The sequence below is a fragment of the Oryctolagus cuniculus genome, chromosome 7 (genome assembly GCF_964237555.1).
Source record: "Oryctolagus cuniculus chromosome 7, mOryCun1.1, whole genome shotgun sequence".
NCBI classification, from domain to species: domain Eukaryota; kingdom Metazoa; phylum Chordata; class Mammalia; order Lagomorpha; family Leporidae; genus Oryctolagus; species Oryctolagus cuniculus.
The window spans coordinates 27,055,138-27,073,665 of NC_091438.1; positions in this window are offsets into that span (position 1 = coordinate 27,055,138).

Sequence of the window (18,528 nt, forward strand, 5' to 3'; positions counted from 1 at the left end):
TCCTCTGTCAGAGCTGCTCTCGCCTCTGTGAATCACAGTACAGGGGGAGGGGAGAGAATAGATGGGCTAAAACTGTCTAATTCCCTTTCCGGGCTGACTGCATCTTAGGAAAATCCCCGTTTGGCTCTGCTTTCAAGAATGACAAGCTTAGCTCAGCATTTCTGCACATCTGCTGATGCTCATATTTTAAACCAGGCTGGGGCAGGGCTGGGGGGAAGGGGGTTGTGTCAATCCATGTCAGACTATTTATTGGCTCTTGGTTGTAACATAATAATTTAACACCTTGTAAAGTTTTCTAGGAGTCATCAGCTGGTTTAAACTCACCTCTTGTGCATGTCTTAGATTTGTATCGGGGGAATAATGTGAGAACTCCAAGGAATAACTTTTATGACAGAAGCAAGTTGTGGCCATGGGAATATCTTTGAGGCAATTCATTAGTGGACTGCTTCTCAATCTCCATAAAGCAAAGCTGCTGTGAGTCAGGGAAAAGCAGCATGGGATTTTATGGCAGGCAGTGAACTTTCCAGAAGGAAAGTTGCTTAGTTGCTGGCACACTTTCATTCATTCAGCAAATATTGAGCTCCTACTATGCTCTAGACACAAGGATAGAGCAGAGAAAAAAACCAAAAATGTCCCTAGGGTTGTTGAACCTTGTGTTGATATCAGATAATAAATGAGTGAGCAAATACACTTTCATCCAGAAGAGTACAAAGCACCAAGTAGATTTAAGTAATTGCAATTGGCCCTCCATATCCTTGGACCCTGCATCCATGGGTTCAACCAATCATGGGATGAAAACATTAGACAAACATTGCATCTGAACTGAACAAAGTCACCACCATTTATCCCTTATCACTGTTCTCTATATAATACAACAATTATTTACATAGCATTTGCATTGTATTTAAGTATTATATGGAATTCAGGGGTGATTTAAAGTACACAGGAATATGTGTATGGGTTAAATGCAAATGCTGTCCTATAAGGGACTTGAGCATCTATAGGTTTTGGTATCTTGGTGGGACCTGGAAGTAATCCCACATGGATAGGATCACTGTACTTACCAGTGATTGCTTAAATTCACTGTAAAATTTCTTAAGGTTGTCAGGGCCAATGATTGTTATCTATAAAATTATGTGAAACACAATTATGTTGCAAAGTAAGGTCTACCTTTTTCTTAAAGACAGAGAAATGAGAAAATATAGACAGAAAACTAACAATTTCAGGTAACAGTATGATTAAATACAAGCTGGTTAATAAAGAATTCTAGATGTCATGACTTCTTGTCTAAGAGCCAAGGTTTTGGGATGTGCAATGTGCCAAGCCACCCCTTGGGATGCCTGCATCCTATGTGGGGGTGCCAGGGATAAAATTCCACCTTTACTTCCCATCCAGCTTCCTGCTAATACTCCTGGGAAGCAGCAGATAATTGCCCAAGTACTTGGGTTCCTGGCAACCTAGTGGAAGAGTTGGATGGAGTTCCTAGCTCCTGGCTTTAGCCTGGTCCAACCTTGGCTGTTGCAGGCATTTCGGAAGTTAACCAGCAGATGCAAGATCTCCTCTCTCTCTGTCTCTCCACTTTTTCTGTCACTCTACCTTTCAAATAAATATTTTTTTTAAAAAAAGTGAACATTAAATAAAAATCCAAGGTTTTGCCTGGTTTCAGGGTCTGACAATTTGCAAGATTTTGCACCCCCAAACAAGTTTCAAACTTCACCCACAATTTCTTAAATTGGCTCATCCACTTTTTCACTTTCCTCAGTGTTTCATTCTGTAGAAGGGTGTGGGAGGTGAGAGCAGGAGGAGGATGTTATTATGTGCTCCCTGTGGGCTGTTTGTATGTAAAATTGGCATGCTGAAATTGTTAGGATGGAGCATGTCTCTAACTGGGAAACCAGTGGTTTTTCTTTTTTTTCATTGTTTAGGAAAATGTAGAAAGATTTCCGGATATTAGAAGTCTTAATTTTCCATACTGTTCAATGGAAAACCATGATGCTGCTCTTGTATATGACAAACGCCTTTAGTAGTAAAAACTTGATCACTCTTGCTGTATCTGAACAGACTAATGGTTTATAAGAATTTCACTTTTGTTGGACACTAATAAGGTGCAATGTTCCCAAAATATTTATTGAAAGAATGGCAGCCAGCGCCGTGGCTCACTAGGCTAATCCTCCGCCTTGCGGCGCCGGCACAAAGTCCTGGTTGGGGCGCCGGATTCTGTCCCGGTTGCCCCTCTTCCAGGTCAGCTCTCTGCTGTGGCCAGGGAGTGCAGTGGAGGATGGCCCAAGTGCTTGGGCCCTGCACCCCATGGGAGACCAGGAGAAGTACCTGGCTCCTGCCATTGGATCAGCGCGGTGCGCCGGCCGCGGCGGCCATTGGAGGGTGAACCAACGTCAAAGGAAGACCTTTCTCTCTGTCTCTCTCTCACTGTCTACTCTGCCTATCCAAAAAAAAAAAAAAGAAAAAAAGAAAAAAAGAAAAAAAGGCTAGCTGAAGAACAGAGGATGCTGCCTAAAATTTTAAAAAGGGGCTCAACTTTACAGAAGAGAAACATATGAAATCAAGAATCAGAGTTTGAAGAAAAATCATTCATTTGGTTGAAATCATCATTGAGTGTCAACTAGTCATATACCAATGACTTTTTCCCTAAATAATGTGTAAACATTGCCGTAAAACTTGATAAATTTTTGGAGTTGTGTGCAATTGTGTGAATGACTTGCAACTTACTTCTTTTCTAAATGGGGCAAATGATGTGAAATATTAATATATTTGAAGAGACATGAAGAAAAATTTAGAAAATAGGAACCTAGATTAAAATTTCATACAATTATGAGATAGACTTGATTTCTGTGGCATTCAGATTTATGTCTGACAAAAAGAATTGCATTTTTCCTGTCAAAGAATGTATAAATAAGAGAAAAATACACCCATCAGTCTGTCAACTATTGCCTAGTGAGTGTGTTGCTACCTGTTTATATAGTAAGATCCAGAGGGAATATAGAAATAACTGCACTCAAGTTCTGTATCCCTACTGGACTGAAGCAATTATCCTTGAAACCTTTTTTATTTTAAGGGAACTGACTCCTAAACAGTTATTACTTCTCAGACTTGTTTACAAGGGCTTTTTTTTTTCCTCTGTGGGAAGATATTTAATTTCTGAGTAAAATTTAAAAGAAGTTGAAAAGGAAAAGAAACCTTTACACAGGCTAAAATCTGTTAATTGTTTAGGTGGTTAAAATTAAGCTTAAAGTGTTCACTTCCAATGTTCCTTTTAAAATATGTTTTAAAACAAAATGGCTCACACAATTTTCTTTTTGATGTATTGTAACTATTGCTGAGCACTTAACCGATCAAAATTAACTTTCGTTTGTTTAGTTGATAGAATTTTTTTTTTAAGATTCATCTGTTTGTTTGAAAGGCAGAGTTACAGAGAGGCAAAGGCAGAGAGAGAGGCCTTCCATCCTCTGCTTCACTCCCCAGATGGCCACAATGGCTGGAGCTGGGCAGATCCGAAGCCAGGAGCCAGGAGCTTCCTCCAGGTCTCCCACATGGGTGCAAGGGCCCAAGCACTTGAGCCACCTTCCACTGCCTTTCCAGGCCACGGCAGGGAGCTGGATCAGAAAAGGAGCAGCCAGGACTTGAACCAGCACCATATGGGATGCCAGCAATGCAGGTGGCAGCTTTACCCGCTACAGCACAGTGCCAGCCCCGCTAGCATTCATTTTTTAGGGCATTATTTTTCTCTCCTTTGAGTCTTCTCATAACACATTGCTTGAATATGTGACCAGTTCTCTTTTCCATTATTTTATAATTACATGAGACTATTAGCTAAAGAAGAGATTTCTTCATTCCTCATCCCCGTTCTCATTTCACCTACTTCTCTCAAAGGAACCCGCCAGTATGCTTGAAAATATATTGCTTAGTTTTCTTCAAATGTACATTGACAGCATGTTTTTGATTTCATTTTGTTTCTTAGATTTTTTTCCACTTGACACTCTGCCTATAATGACTAGTCATATACCTGAATAGCTATCTTGGTTATTAATTTTCACTGCTACCCAATTTTCTACTGACTGCATGTATCACATGTGACAGAGTTTTATCCTTGACTATGAGCTCCCAGATTGCTTCCATTTCCTGGATACTACAAACATCTGAGATGCACATCCTCCTACATAGTTCCTTAAAGACCTGTTTCCCTGGGGTATATTCCTGGGAGTGGAATTGGGGGGACATATTTGTTGCATAAATACTGTCGTACCTTGGTATCTGTGGGTGAATTGTTCCAAGATAATAACATCACCTTTATATAAGACGGCATAACATTTGCATATAACCTACACAGTCCTCCCATACACTTGTAATACTGAATATGTACAATGTAAATGCTAGGTAAAGAGTCATTTTACTATATTGCTGGGTGTACTGGTAGCTCATTTTCCAGGATGTCTTCATCAGTTTAGTTCCAGAAAAATAAACTTTGACAATATGTTCCTGATATTACAATTTGAATTTCTGTGAACTGGTGTCTCATTATTATTTTGATTTGCATTTTTTGATTACCAGAGAGGCTGAGCATTTTTTTTTATTTATTTTTTTGACAGGCAGAGTGGACAGTGAGAGAGACAGAGAGAAAGGTCTTCCTTTTGCCGTTGGTTCACCCTCCAATGGCCACCGCGGCCAGTGCGCAGTGGCCGGCACACCGTGCTGATCGGACGGCAGGAGCCAGGCGCTTTTCCTGGTCTCCCATGGGGTGCAGGGCCCAAGCACTTGGGCCATCCTCCACTGCACTCCCTGGCCACAGCAGAGCAGAGAGCTGGCCTGGAAGAGGGGCAACCGGGACAGAATCCAGCGCCCCGACCGGGACTAGAACCCATTGTGCCGGCGCCGCAAAGCGGAGGATTAGCCTAGTGAGCCGCGGCGCCGGCCCAAGGCTGAGCATTTTTTTCATGGGTTAGTTAGACATTCAGATTTTTCCTTCTGTGATTTACCTATTTTATCCTCTGTCTAGTTTTTTGGTGGATTTCCTACCTTTTACTTATTGATTCACAGAAATTCTCTGTCTATTCTGTTAGGACTTCCTGAATATTAGAGGTAGAAAATATTCATTCTTCTAGTTGTCACTCGTCTATTTGCTTTGTCTATGATGCCTTTCTTTGGAAAAAAAAAAAAAAGATCAGATCCAGCATTGTTGTGCAACCTGTAAAGCCACTGCCTGCAACATAGGCATCTCATATGGGTACCGGTTTGAGTCCCAGCTGCTCCACTTCTGATCCAGCTCCCTACTAATGGCCTGGGAAAAGCAGTGGAAGATGGCCCGAGTGTTTGGGCTCCTGCCACCAATGAGAGAGACCTGGAAGAAGCTCCTGGCTCCTGACTTCAGCTTGGACTGGACCAGCACTGACCATTGTGGCCATCTGGGGAGTGAACCAGCAAATGGAAGATCTCTCTTCCTCTCTCTAACTCTAACTTTAAAAGAAACAAATCTTATTTAACAAATGTGGTTTGTAATCAGGGTTGAGGAACTTTGTTTCTGCTGAAGGCCATTGCCTAAATGATTTACAAATCATTTTCGAGCCGTACAAATGACCAACTTAAAAATTAGCTTTCTATAGATTTACTGAACTTTGAGTCCCACCCACAGTTGCCTTGGCAGAGCCAGATCAGATGACTCTGTGGCCCTATACAGCGTGCAGGCAAGATGTTCTCCACCTCTAAATCCATGCATTTCCCTTGGTGGTGGATTTTTATAACACCCTTATTAACACCTCTGTTTCAACATCACAGGGCTATTCCTCTGCACCCTCCTTATCTTCACCGGTTTCCACTTCAGATTCAAGTAGCTAACCTATTACAGTTGACATTTTAGCATACGGTAGAAGCTAGGTTGGGGTTTTCTCCCTGTACCTGCTTTCCTAACATCATTGCTAGTCAATCCAGCTTTTCTGCATAGGTTAGAGAGGCACCTCTGCCACATGTGAAGTTTCTATATACACCTGAGGCTGTTTTGGGGCTCCGTATTTTGTTCCATTGATGTATTTGCTTCTGTTCTGGTATCAAATTATTTCCTTTACTGTGGCTTTGTAGTTTGTCTTAACACCTGGAAGTGAAAGTTCTATATATTTGTTGTTCTCTCCCCCTGCCGTCCATATTACCTTAGCTATTGGTGTCTTAGCTAGTCTTCTCACATTTTGGAATCATTTGTCACTTTCCTCTTAAAATCCTGGTGGAATTTTCACAGAAAGTGTTTATGAACGTATGTTATTTTTAGAACAAACTACAGATTTCTATTGGCAAGCTATTTAATGTGAAGATGGTATATCTATCCTTTATGTCTTTGTTAGATATGTTAGATTTTTAGGATTCCTGAGTATGGAAAGTATCAGGCATATAATGAAAGATACGTCTATAAAGCTAAAGTGAATATTTAGAAACTTTTTGCATATCTGATAATAGAGGAGTGGTTAAATAAGTAACAAATAGGTTGTTACATGATTAATAGAAAATTATATCCTTTAATTCATACCTTCAAAAAACCATTAATGACATGAGAAACTTTTATTGTTGCCTCATTAGTTGGTGAAGTTGCAGGGATTTAAAGTCTTTTTTTAAAGGATTTTATTTATTTGAGAGGTAGAGTTACAGACAGAGAGAGGGGAGATAGAAAAGTCTTTCATCTGCTGGTTTACTCCCCAAAGGGCCACAATGGCTGGAGCTGGTCTGATCCAAAGCCAGGAGGCAGGAGCTTCTTCCTGGTCTCCCACATGGGTGCAGGGGCCCCAAGCACTTGGGCCGCCTTCTACTGCTTTCCCAGGTCATTAGCAGGGAGCAGGATCAGAAGTGGAGCAGCCAGGACTCGAACCAGCACCCATTTGGGATGCTGGAACTGCAGGTAGAGGCTTAGCCTACTGTGCCACAGCATTGACCCCTAGTCTTTTTAAAAATAATTTTTGGATATGTTCCAAACTTTCTAAAATGAACATGCTTTATTTTTATAATTGCCTTTTTTCTTTAACAAAGTTATTGGAAGCAGTAAGTTTTATATCTTCCATCTGTCTCTGTACAGGAACATTGGACAAATGGTTTCTGACTCATCTGATGAGTTCATCAAGCAATGCATGGTAACTCATATGTAAATCTCCTGGTTTGACTCACGGCCTCCTCCGTCTGCTGGGACTCACAGTTCGTTAGGCCACCTGACTCAACTAGGCGTGAGTCAATGTAATTTCACACACTGACTTTCTCATATAACAAATATTTAATGATCTGCTGCCATGTGCAAAGCACTCTGCTAAATCCATTAAAGACAAAAGGAATGAGTTAGGGGCTGGTGCTGTGGCATAGCAGGTAAGACCACTGCCTGCAGTGCTGGCATCCCATATTGGCACCGGTTCCAGTCCCAGCTGCTCCACTTCCAATCCAGCTCCCTGCTAATGCGACTAGGAAAGCAGTGGGAGATGGTCCAAGTCCTTGGGCCCCTGCACCTATGTGGGAGACCAGGAAGAAGCTCCTAGCTCCTGGCTTCAGATCAGCCCAGCTCCGGCTATTGTGGCCATTCGGAGAGTTAACTATTGGAAGGAAGACCTCTCTCTTTCTCTCTCTTCCTCTCTCTCTCTCTTTCTCTCCCTTCTCTCTCTGCCTCTCTATAACTCTGCCAATAAAATAAATCTTAAAAAAGAAAATAATTCTTATATTTTTAAAGAAAGGAATGAATTAAATTGCCTCAGCTCTAAAGGGACTTAGGATAACACAAGGATGTGGCTCGCTGTCAGGCCCAGCTATGCCAACTCTCAGTTGTCCTCTTCTCCTGGTTCGCTAGACATTTCCTGTAGGATTCCCTTCCCTCCTTAGCACTGTAAACATGCTAGGTGTGGGGCAGGTATTGGCCTGGCAGTTGAGATGATGGTTAAGATGTTCGTGTCTCACCTCGGAGTGCCTGGGTTTGATTCCTGGATCTGGCTCTGGGTCCTGACTCCAGCTCCCTGCTAATGCAGACTATGGAAGGCAGTGGTGATGGTTCAAGTATTTGGGTTCCTGAGCCCACAAGGAAGACCTAGACTGAGTTTCTGGCTTCCAACTTTGGCACCAGCCCGGGCCCCTGCAGGCACTGGGGGAATGGACCTGCAGGTAGGAGCTGTGTCTGTCTCTGTTATCTCTGTCTTTCATCTCTGTCTCTGATTTTCTGTTTATGTCTCTCTGTCTCTCAAAAAATATGTAATTAAAAAAATTCTATGCATACTTACTTCTCACGGTTTTGTGAGAACTTATCTGATCTTCTTGCTCACTCTAACATTTCACCAGCACCTTCAGTGCAGCTCAGATTTGGCATGTTCCTAGAACTGCTTTGTTTTCTAGAGTCATTTCTATGAAAGCAAAGATGGAAGTATGGTTGCCATCTATATTAAATACTGTATTTCTGATCATAGTGGATAGGAAAAAAAGAAAACTCAAGAACTTACGTTTTATTCATTTTTGAAGGGTTTATCTTATCTGTTTGAAAGGCACAGTTACAGAGAGAGAGAGAGAGAGAGAGAGAGAGAGAGAGACAGAAAACACAATTTTCCATCCACTGGTTCACTCCCCAAAAGGCTGCAATGGCTAGGGCTGGGCTGGACTGAAGCCATAAGCCAGGAGCTTTTGCCGGTTTTCCCACACAGGTGCAAGGATCCATCTTCCACTGCTTTTCCAGGTGAATTAGCAGGGAGCCATACCCATACTTTACAACAACACCCCCCACAGCATTTTACTGTTTCCACATTGGTCAGCTGATGGGCGTATTGGAAAGAGCTGTCTCAGCAGCTTTGGGCAAATATAGGCTGCTCTGTCATAGATCTTCTGTGAATAGTTAAAAGTTTCTATTAGAAGTTGTCTGAGTTTGTTGAAGCTTGGCGGGTTATATACAGAGACTTCAGAGAATGAGGAAACCCTAATAATGTAGAGACCAACAGAGAGTGAACCCAGCAAGAGCTGAACAAAGAGGGGTTGACAGTGCTACTGTGACTTGAGTTCTGGCCTCTTGGAGAAGGTGTGTCTAATTCTGATCCCCATGGCGAAGCTTCCAGTCACCAAGCTTTGCTCACAGCGCTGTGTTCACCTGAGGAGGTGTGTAAGGCCACCACAAAACACACCAAACACCAGAGTGAGGGAAAGGGTTTACTGGTGGGGAAACCCAACAGACCAAAGGGAAGGGGCAAAGAAGGAAAAGAGGGAGAAGGAGAATGTGTGAGAGAGATCAAGAGAGAAAAAGAGAGAGAGCGAGGAAGAGAGCGAGCGAGTGAGCAAGTGCCACGTGTTCAGGAACAGGTCCTCTTAAACCTTTGCTGGGGGGCAGGCAGAGAAGTAGGAGCAGTGAATCCTATTAGGATGCGGGTAGAGCTGAGACTGGTGGTTCAGCCATGGGGTCACCTGGCTTCCAGCCATGGCGGCGGGGGCTAGGATGGTGTCTTCCAAATAAACAAAATAAGTTTAAAAAAAAAAAGATAAAAATGTTTGAAGTGCAAAGTTAGGACTCTTTTTTTTTTTTTTCTTTCTGAGGAGAGACTTTAACTTGTTTATCAGAGAGTGGTTCTCAAACTTGAGCATGCAGAGTAGGCATCACCTGGAGGGCTTGTTAGACCACAGATTGCTTGTCTGCACACTCAGAGTTTCTGATGCAGTAGATCTGGGGTGGGGCAGGAAAATTCACCTTCCTAAGACCTTCCCACTTGAGGCTGATGTTGTTGGAGGCACCCTCTGAGAGCTACTGTTACAGCTAAGGGAAGGGTTGGTAAAATACAGCCCGCTGCCTCCTCTTGGGCCCCTTGTGAACTAAGAACTGTTTTTCTATTTGTAAATAGTTTAAACAATTAAAGAAGAATATTTTGGGTCCCCTACAGCCATGGCGGCTGCTGCTGCTGCTGCTGTTGCTGCCACCAGCGCTGGAGAGCTCCAGTCCCCAGGTGAAATGCTGCTGAACGTGATGTGGAGAACACTGAGGAGAAGCTAGAAGAGGACAATGAAACTAAGCTAGATGAGAGCCTGCTGGAGAGAATGTGGGGTCTGATGGAGACGTTTCCAGAAAGGGTCCTATCTGCAGCTGGAGCCACCTTTTAAATTTTTTTTTTCATTTTTGAAAGATTTATTTTATTTTTTTGAAAGAATTACAGAAAGAGAGGGACAGAGAGATATCTTCTGTCCACTGGTTCACCCCCAAAATGGCCACAACAGCAAGAGATGGGCCAATCCGAAGCCAGGAGCCAGGAGCTTCTTCCGGGTCTCCCATGTGGGTGCAGAGACCCAAGGACTTGGGCCATCTTCTACTGCTTTCCCAGGCCATAGCAGAGAGCTGGATTGGAAGTGGAGCAGCTGAAACTAGAACCGGCACTCATATTGTTATGGGTGAAATGGCAGTGGAGAAAATATTATTATCTCGGTTCTTTGTCTCACATGGAAGAATTTCCAAGTGGACAAGGCAGAGAGAAAAGCAAGATTTAAAGGTTTCGAAGCAAGATTTATTAGAGTCAGAGACCTCCAGCCACAGTAGCATGCAGAGGGGCTCCAAGAGAGGCAAAACCTGAAGGGGCTGGTGGTACTGGGATTTTTTTTTTTTAACATTTTTTTTTTTTTTTGACAGGCAAAGTAGACAGTGAGAGAGAGAGAGAGACAGAGAAAGGTCTTCCTTTTTGCCATTGGTTCACCCTCCAATGGTTGCTGTGGCCGGCGCATCGCGCTGATCCGAAGGCAGGAGCCAGGTGCTTTTCCTGGTCTCCCATGGGGTGCAGGGCCCAAGGACTTGGGCCATCCCCCACTGCACTCCTGGGCCATAGCAGAGAGCTAGCCTGGAAGAGGGGCAACCGGGACAGAATCTGGCGCCCCGACCGGGACTAGAACCCGGTGTCCTGGCACCGCAAGGCGGAGGATTAGCCTATTGAGCCACGGCGCCGGCCAAGTACTGGGATTTTTAAGCACAATTTTGGGGAAGAAAAAAAACCTTTTTTGACCTTCAGTTACAAGGTGGGGACAAAACCCATCAAAAGACCCAATTTGCCATCTTTTATCCTGTCTGGCTTGTTCATGATAAAGCAAAAAGAGCCATCAGAAGGGTGGGATAGGTAACTTATTTTCTCAATAAACTGTGAGCTCAGGTAAAATTGGAAGCTTTCAAGGGGTGGGCAGACAGGCACTTCTGACCTTGCTAAAGACAACCCTTTGGGGAAAGGAAGCACTCTGCACCTCAAATTTCCACTGGGACCACCCTGACTGCCTGTTAACCCACCGGCCTCCTCACATTATGGAATGCCAGCTTCGCAGGTGTCGGCTTTACCCACAACGCTGGCCCTGCCAGGGCCACTTTTGATCTTCCCCGCTTTGTGTGGCTCAGAAACTGTACAGGCTTCCCAGGGCAGCCTTGTGGACTGGGACCTCTCCTTTTATGATCCTGATTCTTCCTGCTGTCTTTGAGACTGAGAAGTTGCAATAGCAGCAGCCGCAGGAGCGGCTGTCAGGGACTCTCCCTTCACTTCCTGGAAAGATCTAGATTGTCACTGCTGTATTTGAGTTGCCTTGGTGGGAGAAGTTTGAAATTCAAGTGTTTAAAATGCTGATTTTTTTACTTTGGCACATTGCTCTATCTAAATCTGATGGAGAGAATTCTCTCCTCAGTGTCTCCTGGAGGCTCCCAGCTTGTGACTGTGCCCCGTGCTGTCCTCACCCGTGTCTTCTGTTTTCACTCTGAGAGCAGGATGAGGCTACACAGATGGTTATTCCAGCGCCGACTGGGTACCCCACCACTTTCACTGAATTGCTCCCAATTGGAAGTTGTGCTATGCCATTGTGGGGCAGGAAATGATGGCTGTGGGAGGGAAGGACCTTTTGCCAATAGATGATTGCTGTTTGTAAAGAATGGAAACGTCAGAGAGGGACATGTGCACAACACGCACTGGACAAAATGCATTACACTGTGAAGTGGCCACTGTGAATCCTAGGTATTTGGAGAAGAGGGAGGCCCACTGCAGCTTCAGCCACAAGAAAGGGGGATGGCGGGGGCTGTGGAGGACAGAGCAGGAGCTCATTTCCTTTGCACATTTTGCTATTAGATCTGAGGGTGTAAAAAAAAAAGTGCTCACTTTTTGTATTTAAATATTAGAAACTATTCCAGAAAGGAATATTATGTTCATATGAAATACTAAAGTCAGATTTCACTATTTACAAAAGTTTTATTGGAACGTGCCACACTTGTTCATTGTCATCTGTGACTGCTGTCATGCCGTGACAACAGAGTTGGAGACTTCTGACAGAGATGGTTTGGTCCGTAAAGCCTAACATAGTTATCATGCTGTTTTTCACAGTATTGTCTCTCCTCTGAGCTAAGGTGATGGAGCTAGTTGATGTAGACAGATTAGGGATAGAAGAGGGGGTAACTGACTTAGCGGGCAGCAATCCGCATGAGGCAATGGGGACATGGTTAAGAAACAAGGCTAAAATCCCTAAAATTGGAGGGAATTAGGATTAGGGTGATTGAAGGTAAAATTGTACCTGTGCCCTATGATTGGACATTTGGGGAGTGAGCCAGTGTATGAAAGATCTTTTATTAGCCTCTCTGTCTTTCTTTTTATTTATTTATTTATGTATTTATTTTGACAGGCAGAGTGGACAGTGAGAGAGAGAGAGACAGAGAGAAAGGTCTTCCTTTTTTGCTGTTGGTTCACTCTCCAATGGCCGCCACGGCCGGCGCACTGCACTGATCCGATGGCAGGAGCCAGGTGCTTTTCCTGGTCTCCCATAGGGTGCAGGGCCCAAGTACTTGGGCCATCCTCCACTGCACTCCCTGGCCACAGCAGAGAGCTGGCCTGGAAGAGGGGCAACCGGGACAGAATCCGGCGCCCCGACCAGGACTAGAACCCGGTGTGCTGGTGCTGCAAGGCGGAGGATTAGCCTAGTGAGCCGCAGCGCCGGCCTCTCTGTCTTTCTTTGGGTGGTAGGGACCCGCCTAGTTGAACTGCTACCTGCTGTCTCCCAGGGTCTCCAGCTTTAATAGGATCAGAAGCAGAGGAGTCAGGACTTGAACCAGGAACTTGCTATGGGATGGGAGCTTCTCAAATAGTGTCTTCACTGCGGTGCCCTGGAATTGAGGCTTTCAGTTCCTCACTCTAGCTTCTTACCAGTGTAGTCCCTGGGAAACAGTTCAAGTAGTTTGGGTCCCTGCCACCCCATAGGAGACTTGGATTGAGTTCTCTGCCCCTGGACTTGACCTGAGCTGGCCTTGGCATTTGGGGAGTGAACCAGTGGATGGGACCTCTGTTTTTTTCCTGTTTCTGTCCCCTACCTCTCAAAAAGTTTTTTAAAAGGGATACACATTTTCAGTTAGACTGAATAAATTCTGGAGATCTATTGGATAGCATGATGACTATATTTAATGATAATGTACACTTGGAAATTGCTATGAGTGGCTCTTAAAAATTTTTTACCACACACACATGAAAGAAATAGGCAAGGCGATGCATATGTTAATTAGCTTTACTTGGTGATTATTTCACAACATATACATATATTAAAGTATCACATGTACACCATGAATATGAGTGTGTACAACATTTATTTATCACTTACACCCCAGTAAAGCTCAGAAAATTCTAAAATAACTTTAAAAAGAGACAAGGAAGGAAGAATAAAATGAGTCCAAGAGACCCAGAAAGCTGTTTCTGGAGCAAGAAAAGGAGGCAGACAGAACTTGAACCATATCTGAAAGGCAGTTCTCAAGTGGGAAAGGGGAACACACAAGATGCATTTTGCTTTTCCAAGAAGATTTTACTCATCAGCATTTCTGGGGATTTGTAGAAGGAGGTTAGCCTGGGGGCATCTCTTCCCCTTGCTGCTCTGGAGAGAAGCACTTAGGGATGGAGACCCAGGTAGAGGGCCCACTCCCTGGAGAGGTTCCCCAGCTGAGAATGCAAGTTTCTGAGAGCTGTATGGAGCCAGAGGCAAGAGGGTAGGGACACCAGATTAGGGAAGCTGAACTGTGTGTGGTGTGATTTCACTTAGGTTTCCAGTAAATTCACAACATCGCAAGTGCGATTCAATTTCTGGAGGGAAAGGGACTAAATGTGGGATTTTTGTGTATGGGTTAAGGAAATGGACCAGTAAGATGTTGTTTAGAAAAAGCCCTGAAGGGGTTATTTGGGAATGTGGCTGCTTGTGGAGACTGGAAGATCAGCTGAGGAGTGAGAACAGCTGTTTATCCCAGGGATGTGGGAGGAGGGGCCGGCACGAGTTAATGCGGGTTTCCTGGGACTTCAGGAAGAGAGGACAGTGGATTCTCTGGTGTAAAGGGAAAAAATTTTCCATCTTTCTCTCTCTTTTTTAAAGATTTATTTTATTTATTTGAAAGAGTTACAGAGAAAGGTAGAGAATGAGAGGAGAGAGAGAGAGAGAGGAAGAGAGAGAGAGAGAGAGAGAGGTCTTCATCTTCTGGATCACTCCCCAAATGGCCACAATGGTTGGAGCTGAGCAGAGCTGAAGCCAGGAACCAGGAGTTTCTTTTGGGTCTCCCACGTGGGTGCAGCATCCCAAGTTCCCAGGCCATCCTCTGCCGCTATCCCAGGTACACCAGCAGAGTGCTGGATTGGAAGTGGAGCAGCCAGCACTCGAACTGGTGCCCATATGGGATGACAGCCCTGCAGGCTGGGGCTTTAACCCGCTGTGTCACTCTCATAGTTCCTACATACCAAGCGATTCTTCAGCAGTCCACAACCAGGTGTCCTCTAATTCCATTCAGTTCTGACCCTGGGTACCCAGAGATAATGTCTGATTGCACAGATTAAGGGTGCAGTCCCACTAGACTATCCCACTTCAGACACAAAATGCAAGTCCCTTCTGATCAACCAGCTATGAATTAAGGGTCCCATAGCCCCCTCCCTGGTTTTGATTAATTCACTAGAATGGCTCAACAATGCTCAGGGAAATACTTTTATTTATATGGACTGGTTCATTTGAAAGGATATAGGTGAAGCCAGACGCAGAGTTGGCTAGGACAAGGTCTGGCACCAGGGACTTGAAAGCTCATCAGATCTCAGTGTCAGAGTTTTTATAGAGCTTGTTCTCCAGCCACCCCTGCCTGCCTTCTGGGGATGATCATTCCAACCTCTAATCCTCTAATCACTTGGTCTTAGCTTCATACCTTTTTGTCTGAGCAAATAATGACAGAATGCGGAGAATGTCAGGAGCCCCCACCTGAAGTCATCTCATTAGCATAAACTCTGGTGTGAGCACAACGAGTTGTTCTAAATAGCAAAAGACACTTCTATCACTTAGGAAAACCCAAAGGTTTTGGGAGTTTTGTACAGAAATGAAGTATTGTAAGAAAATATGCTGTTGGGACTGTGGCATAGCAGGTAAAGCTGTCTTCTGCAGTGTCGGCATCCTATATGGACACTGGTTCGAGTCCCAGCTGCTCCACTTCTGACCCAGTTCCCTGTTAACGTGCTTGGGAAAGCAGTGGAGATGGCCCAGGTCCTTGGGCTCCTGTATCCGCATGGGAGACCTGGAGGAAGCTCTTGGCTCCTGGCTTTGGATCAGCTCAGTTCTATCTGTTGCGGCCATCTGGGGAGTGAACCAGCGGGTAGGAGACTTGTCTCTCTGCCTCTGCTTCTCTGTAACTCTGCCTTTCAAATAAATAAATCTTAAAAAAATGCTATATCACTCAGGAAATTACAAAATATAGGAGCTCTGTGCCCAGAACCTGGGTTGAAGAATGGATTCATAAACATACATAAAATGTTTGTACATTGCATGTATGCATACAAATACATTCATACATATGTTTTTAGTTTTACACAGTGGGCCTAGGCTGGGGCTCCTGAGAACTCTTAAAGAAATGGCTCAGCCACTCCCTGAAGAGGCTGGGCCAAGCAAACACCTGCCAGACACTAGCAGTAACTATAGCCAGGAACTGAATGGAAGACCTGCCTGGGTAGAGGTGTATGGGGGCTGGTGTGAGTGATGCAGTTTCAGGAGCTTGAGGCCATTTATGAAAACTGGGACACCTCAGGACAGGCTTAGGAGGGCAACTGAGTGAGAGACCCCCAGCCCTTAAAGATGCTGCTTTCTTCCAGGAGAGAACAGGGAGCTTGGACTAGGTGTGGGAGGACGGATGCAGGGGTCCAGGGTGGAGGGAGGAGTTGCTAGCGTCATTGGCTGTGGCTAACTTGCCTTGTTTCCTTTTTGCTGATGGAGTTACAAATTGTAGTTCAGAGAAATGAAAATAGGGATAGTAAAGCAAAAGTTATTGATCACAGTCCAAGGGAGGAATTGGGCACCCTGTAGGGATATAAAGTACATTCCATGGGAGAAAATCCTTCCTAAAAAGTCAAGACACTATGGCAAAAAGTGACCTACATGAAAGATCTCTGTGAGTGAGATCCCAGTGGGAAGAAGGGGCCATCAAAGAAGGAGGTATTTTTCTCTGAAGGGAAGAGAGAACTTCCACTTTGCTTATGGCCTTGTCTAAATAATGTCGAAGTTTGTGGACTCAAGAGGCTTCCATAGCCTTGGCAGCTCATGACAAGAGCCTCGGGTGATTACTGACGCCATAAATGAGAGTGTCAATGGTTAAATCAACAGGAGTCACTGTGCACTTGCTCCCCATGTAGGACCTCCATCCTTAACGAGTTGTACTATGAGAGTTAACGGTAAAACTTATCTTCATATAGTACTTTATACTTTGTGTGTCTGTGTGGGTGCAAACTGTTGAAATCTTTACTTAGTATATACTAAGTTGATTTTCTGTATATAAAGATAATTAAAAATGAATCTTAATGAAGAATGGGATGGGAGAGGGAGTAGGAGGTGGGATGGTTTGGGGTAGGAGGGCGAGTATGGGGAGAAGAACCGCTATAATCCAAAAGTTGTACTTATGAAATTTGTATTTATCAAATAAATAAATAAAATCTTTAAAAAAAGGAAAAAAAAATTCTTCCTAGTTTGGGGCTTTTATCCATATAGCATGAGAGGTGTTGAGTAGTGATGTGGCCCTGAGACTCATGATTGGCATTTGTGAATGACGCCTGGGAGCTGCATATCTTTGGGTTCTCTGTGCATTTGACTACAAACTAGAATTTTCTAGTTTGGCTGAGTGCTCATTTCATCAGGATACTTGTGCTCCACTCTCCCATCTATGATAGGGGAGAAAGAAGTTTATGCATCCAGCTTTTAGAATTATGATTTTAATATAGTCACACACCACATAAATGACATTTCCGTCAATGAAGGATTGCATATTGCATGATGATCTCAAGATTATATTGCCTAGTGAAGTCTCAGCCATCTTAGTTTCTGAGGTACAGTTTATCACATTCTCACAAGGATGAAATTGCCTAAGGGCCCATAACATGACTTAAGGGCTAGCATTGTGGCATAGCAGGTAAAGCCACCGCCTGCAATGGGCACCGGTTTGAGTCCTGGCTGCTCCACTTCTGATCCAGCTCCCTGTTAATGGCCAAGGAAAGTGGCAGACAGTAGCATAAGTACCTGGGGCCCCTGCACCCATGTGACAGACTCAGATGAAACTCCTGGCTTCAGTCTGGCCCAGCTCCAGCTGTTGCGGCCATCTGGTGAGAGAACCAGCAGATGGAAGATTCTCTCTCCTTCTCTCTGTTTCTCCCTCTCTTTATGTAACTCTGCCTTCCAAATAAATAAATAAAATGTATGTATTGAGCACTTTTTATGTGCCAGACACTACCTTTAATTACTGCAGCAACCTGCAAGTAGGTGCTTCTACCATTAATTTACAGATGATAAATTGAGGGTCAGAAAGGTTTATTAACAATTTGGGAGTGACCAAGATTCCAACCATGATCCCTGAAGGGTGTGCTTCTAACTTCTGGACTGGTTTGCTTCTTTTTGTGCGTCAATAGTAAGGGATTCTATCTATACACATCCTGCCCCAGGCAGGGTTAGAAGTATATAAGGCACTTGACTTGGGAGACAGGTTTCACTGGCTTCTTTTTCTTTTTTCTCTCTTTCTTTCTTTATTTGAGAGGTAGAGTTACAGACAGTGAGAGGGAGAGACAGAGAGAAAAGTCTTCCATCTGCTGGTTCACTCCCCAATTTGTCACAACGACAGGAGCTGCGCAGATCCGAAGCCAGGAGCCAGGAGCTTCTTCCGGGTTTCCCACGCGGGTTGGGCCATCTTCTACTGCTTTCCTAGGCCACAGCAGAGTGCTGGATTGGAAGAGGAGCAGTCAGGACTAGAACCGGTGTCCATATAGGATGTCGGCGTTGCAGGCGGAGGAATAACCTACTGTGCCATAGTGCTGGCCCCTGGCTTCTTTTTCTTATGTTTTTTTCTTTGAAGGGGAGAAAGAGTGAGGAGGGAGGGAGTGAGAGAGAGAGAGAGAGAGAGATAGAAAGAGAGAGAGAGATGAAATATCTTTCATCAGCTGATTCACTCCCCAAATGTCTGCAACAGCTGGGGCTGGGCCAGGTGGAAGCCAGGAGCCTGGTGGGTACTAGGGACCCAAGTGCTCATCATAAATTATCATCTGCTGCCTCTCG